General features: G+C 38.2%; 2 pseudogenes; both read left to right on the top strand.

Annotated features, from left to right (window-relative positions):
* Positions 1–374: 374 nt before the first annotated feature.
* Positions 375–2,163, top strand: LOC139178050 (olfactory receptor 5I1-like; annotated as a pseudogene).
* A 2,969-nt stretch (positions 2,164–5,132) lies between these two features.
* Positions 5,133–6,059, top strand: LOC109574657 (olfactory receptor 5W2-like; annotated as a pseudogene).

Below are 6,059 nucleotides of genomic sequence, written 5' to 3'. Positions count from 1 at the left end.
TATAGGTCTATACTTGATAATTAAAAAAAGTAAGAAATATGAGATGTTATCTGCATATGTCTGTCCAGTGGAAGAACTAGCTTATAATCAAACAAATAAAATAAAACTATCAACCATGAGATAAAGCTACTAAATTCTGAAAAATGTTTCTCAGAATTTATATTTGGAAGGAGATTTGGTCTGGGACTCTTGAGTTGATTGCTTGTTTTTTTTGTTGAAACAATAAAATAACCTTATAATTATATCTATTCTCTTTCTCTTTCTATCAACATAGCATCTTAGGCATTTTGATATTTGGCAAAACTAATACAATTATGTAAAGTTTAAAAATAAAATAAAATTAGAATTCTCATAAGAAGAAAACAGCACAGAATATGGTCTTTTTAGATGGAACCTATACCTTGGTGACTGAGTTTATTCTGTTAGGGTTTCCAACTCGTCCTGAACAGCAGATTGTCCTGTTTCTCCTGTTTCTGACTTTGTACTCTATGATTTTAATGGGGAACACTGGCTTGATGATGTTAATCAGGGTTGATCCGCACCTTCAAACCCCCATGTATTTTTTCCTTAGTAACCTATCCTTTGTAGACCTTTGCTATTCTTCAGTCATTGTTACCAAAATGCTTGTCAACTTCCTCTCTCAGAACAAGTCAATTTCCTATCACAGCTGTGCCCTGCAGTTCTATTTCTTCTGTACTTTTGCAGATACCGAATCCTTTATCTTGGCTGCCATGGCGTATGACTGCTATGTCGCCATCTGTAACCCTTTACTGTACACGGCTGTGATGTCTTGGGGCAACTGCATATCGTCTTATCATACTTTGGAGGCAATATGAGTTCCCTGGTGCACACATCCTTTGCATTTGCTGAAATACTATGACAGAAATGTCATTAGTCATTTTTTCTGTGGTCTCCTTCCCTTGCTTAAGTTATCGTGCACAGACACGTCACTTAATGAGTGGCTTCTCTCCACATATGGCAGCTCAGTGGAAATTATCTGCTTCATCATCATCATCATCTCCTACTTTTACATTCTCCTCTCAGTCTTAAAGATCCGTTCTTCCAGCGGGAGGAAGAAGACCTTCTCTACCTGTGCTTCTCACCTGACATCCGTGGCCATCTACCAGGGAACTCTGCTCTTCATTTACTCACGACCTAGCTACCTGTATTCTCCCAACACTAGAGAAATCATCTCAGTGTTCTACACCATCATCATCCCAGTGCTGAATCCCTTGATTTATAGTTTGAGAAACAAAGACGTAAAAGACGCTGCTAAAAGGGTCTTAAAACCAAAGCTAAATCCCTCCTGAGATATAAGGTTCCAGGATTCATCTAAATCGCTGATTACAAACTCCAGCTGTGTGTATGCTCAGTCGTGTCCAACTCTTTGCGACCCCACCAGGTGCTTTTTTGTCCTTGGAATTATCCAGACAAGAATACTGGAGTGAGTTGCCATTTCCTCCTCCAGGGACTCTTCCTCACCCAGGGATGGAACCTGTATCTCTTGCTTATTCTGCATTGACAGGCAGATTCTTTACCCCTGCAATGCCTGGGACAAACTGTAGCTAAGAACCTTCAATAACCTTGCCAGCACATACCCAATTTCTCATACAAGCATTTTATCAAACACTTGTTTTCACAGAGCCAAACACATTTAACAGCCCCCAGATAAAAGAAACATTTAAAAGTTTCAAAATTGCTGCAAACTAATAGTTGGATAACTTTCCAACTATTCAGTTCAGTCACTCAGTGATGTCTGACTCTTTGCAACCCCATGGACTGCAGCACGCCAGGCTTCCCTATCCATCACCAACTCCTGGAGCTTGTTCAGACTCATGTCCATCGAGTTGATGATGCCATCCAACCATCTCATCCTCTGTCATCTCCTTCTCCTCCTGCCTTCAGTCCTTCCAGCTATGGGGTCTTTTCCAATGAGTCAGTTCTTCATATCAGGTGACCAAAGTATTGGAGCTTCAGCTTCGGCATCAGTCCTTCCAATGAATATTCCTTTGTTATTGACTGGTTTGATCTTCTTACAGGCCAAGGGATTCTCAAGAGTCTTCTCCAACATGACGGTTCAAAAGCATCAATTCTTTGGTGCTCAGCTTTCTTTATGGTCCATCTTTCACATCCATACATGACTACTGGAAAAACTATAGCTTTGACTCGACAGACCTTTGTTGCTAAAGTAATGTCTCTGCTTTTTAATATGCTGTCTAGGTTTGTCATATTTGTTCTCCCATGGAGCAAGCATCTTTTAATTTCATGGCTGCAGTTATCATCTGCAGTGATTTTGGAGCCCAAGAAAATAAAGTCTGTCAATTCCAACCATTAGGAGCTGGGAGTTAATGCTAGAACAGATTGTAATAGGTTTTCTTAAAAGATATAGTGAGAACCTCAGAGATTGTGTCTGTGTGTGTTTTCATGTGTAGAATATCTCATTAACAAGATTGCATTTACAAAATTACTGGATTAGGGAGGAAGCCATATTCCTTTGGTTTCTGTGCTATCTCTTGTACCCAACTAGTCAATTGCACTTTGATCAAGTTACTTATTTTTTCTGTCTCAATTGTCTGACCTGTAAAATGAGGAGAGTATAGTACCTACATCAATTACTGTTGCATGTTTGACTAAATGCTGACAATCATGCCTGAATCATTTTAAACACTTGATAGATCTTAAATACATATATTTATTTAATCAATTAAAATACATAAAGTGCAACAAGATGGTGTGAGGCAGGGGTGCTAGGAAAGCAATCAAAACAATATCAAATATCTTTTCTTAAACGCTGTCCAATAACAAGTCAAGAACCTTCTATACCCAATCTAATCCAAATTAATTTGAAAACTTTTTCTAAGTGGCATCTTGTAGACTAAAGGTTAATTGCAAGCAGAGTATTTGTTTTCCTCCCTATCTTTTATTTTTATGTGTGAAAGTATTACTGAAAGTATGGAACATCCTTCTCTGGTATCTCAGAAACACAATGAGCTACTGAGCATATAACCTGTGTCTTCAATGGCCGGTCAACTAACATGACATTCAGAAGCACCACAGAGAACAGTCACTTGAAGCCTGGACATAAAAGGACATGTATGATTTCAAAATACATTTCTATAACTTATATTTTTGCTGTTTGTTATTATTTTCATCATTATTATTTATTATATCATTATTTAATTGCCATTTATATATCTGTTGGTGAGGTATCTGTTCAAATCATGTCCCTATTTTTAATTGGGTTGTGTTTTTATTATTTATAAACATTTTTGTAAGTCTAGCTACAAATTCTTTGTTGCAAAAATGTTTTACAAATATTTTCTTCATTTCATCTATAAATCTAACATCTACCTATATTACATAATAATACATAGCATTACATAATAATGCAAAACATTAAAAATGATTTCATAAAATTATGTAACAGGAATAATTAATAATCAACAAAACATTTTTTCCCCTCTGCTTATATTCTGTTCACACTGCTTCAGTTTTTGCTTGCTATATAAACACTATCTCAAAATGGCACAGGTTAAATAACTGGGCTGAACTGTGTTATTCTTCATGTTGACCATGGTCAGATTGTATCGACCCATACAGGATCCCAGGGACAGAGGAGCCTGGTGGGCTACAGTCCAGGGGGTCTCAAAACAACCACCAAGTATAAACATTAGTTTGAAGGTTCTTGTTGTTTTATTTCAAAAGTACCTTACAAATAACAACCTGTGAAAAACTGAACTTCATGTGAACAATATATCATATTCTTTAGGTCTAAAAAATATACACGTCATTCATATTCCAATCTTCACATATTATGCAAGACACACAAATGTGCAAACATGTGACACACATATAAATGCAAGGAAACACAATGGAGATAAGTCTATATATTTCAGAAACAATTGAAAGTGAAAGTCTCTCAGTCGTGTCTGACTCTTTGTGACCCCACGAACTATATAGTCCATGGAATTCTCCAGGCTAGAATACTGGAGTGGGTAGCTATTTCCTTCTCCAAGAGCTCATTCCCAACCCAAGGATCAAACCCAGGTCTCCCTCATTGCAGGCAGATTCTTTACCAGCTGAGCTAGGAGGGAAGCCCACAGCATTTACTATCACTCATCTCATTCCCATTTTATAAAGAAAAAGTCTTTTTTATATTTCACTGGAGTGGGTAGCTGTTCTTTTCTCCAGGGGATCTTCCCAACCCAGGGATTGAACCCAGGTCTCCCACATTGCAGGTAGATTCTCTACCATCTGAGCCACCAGGGAAGTGCAAGAATATTGGAGTGGGTAGCCTACCCATTCTCCAGGGATCTTCCTGGCACAGGAATCAAACCAGGGTCTCCTGTATTGCAGGCTGATTCCTTACCATCTGAGCTACAGGATAGCTCAAGAGATAAAAATATATGTGTTAAATAAGTTTGTAGAAATGTTTCCCTTCAATGAGTAAAGAGACTCTTTGGCACCAGACAATTCCCACAAAAAGGTAATTAATATTATGACAAAACAAAAACACACATCTAGAGAACTGCTCATTAATACTTGCTTAATGTCTCACCAAGTACTGAACATAACATAAACCAAAACCAGAAACATAATTATTTCATTATGATCAATCCATGATATGCTCATTATTTCTGGAACTGATACAGATACTCTTAAAACAATCATGATTTTGAGAAATATTAAAATTGTTATCTTGGTTTGTATCCACAGGAATATTCACAGAAAATGCTTAGTCCTGAAGCTTACAGCCAGGTATCTCTAACACTAGAGTCTCAACCACATTATTTTGAAGAGGAGAAGACAGGTAAATTCATCAAATGTATTCTCTGAAGTAAAGAAAGGAAGGCTCAGAGACAAGCTTGTAGAAAGTAACATGCCTCACAAATTACATTTAGATTTGGTTCAGTTTCCCAACGTTCTATACCAGGTATATGTTTTTATTGAATAATAACAGTTATGCCTTTTTAAAGAGTACGTGCATGAATGTATAATTTTCTGACTATAAAGACAATTGCAGATAGAATTGTGTTCTATCTTATGATATACTGCAGATGTGCAGAAGTGTTACACATCCATGTGTCCTTTTCTTGATCATTTTCTGAAAGCTTAGACAAGAACAAAGAAAAATGGATGGAGGGAATTGCTCCTCCATGACTGGATTCATTTTCTTGGGAATTACTGATAACACCGAGGACAAAGCAACCATACTTACCATGGTTCTAATTGTTTATCTCATTGGCCACTTGGCAAATCTTGGGATGATATTCCTGATTAAGATGGATCCCCAGCTGCACACATCCGTGTACTTTTCCCCGGGTCACCTCTCCTCTGTGTCCTCTGCTGTTCCACTGCAATTCACCCTGAGATGCTCTTGGACCTATTTGCCAAGAACAAATCAATCCCCTTCTATGGCTGTGCTCTGCAATTCTTGGTCTTCTGTATCTTTGCTGACTCTGAGTGTCTCCTGCTGGCAGTCATGGCCTACGACCAGTACAAGGCCGTCAGCAGCCCCTTGCTCTATGTGGTCAGCATGTCCGGCGGGTGTGCTCCCTGCTCTTGGCTGGGGTTTACCCGGTGGGAATGGCAGATGCTCTGATACACACGGCATTATCATTTCGCTTATGTTTCTGTGGGTCAAATGAGATTAACCATTTCTTCTGTGATTTACTTCCACTTTTCCTCCTCTCCCGCTCTGATATACAGGTAAATGAATTGGTGTTATTCACTATTTTTGGTTTTATTGAACTGAGTACCATTTCAGGAGTCCTTTTCTCTTATTATATCATCCTATCAATCTTGAAGATCCACTGTTCTGAGGGGAAGTTCAAAGCTTTCTCCACCCGCACCTCTCATTTAAATGTTGTGACAATTTTCTAGGGAACTGTACTTTTCTTGTATTTCAGGCCAAATACTTCCTACTCTCCACATCAAGACAAAATGACCTAATTGTTCTACACCCTTGTGATTCCCATGTTAAATCCTCTGTTATATAGCCTACAGAACAAAGATGTGAAACAGGCCCTGAAAAACTGGGAAATGAAAGGTGGTTTTAA

The sequence above is a fragment of the Bos indicus genome, chromosome 20, assembly GCF_029378745.1.
Source record: "Bos indicus isolate NIAB-ARS_2022 breed Sahiwal x Tharparkar chromosome 20, NIAB-ARS_B.indTharparkar_mat_pri_1.0, whole genome shotgun sequence".
Classification (NCBI taxonomy): domain Eukaryota; kingdom Metazoa; phylum Chordata; class Mammalia; order Artiodactyla; family Bovidae; genus Bos; species Bos indicus.
The sequence above is the reverse complement of the archived record's forward strand: the minus strand, read 5'-3'. Positions and strand labels throughout refer to the sequence as shown.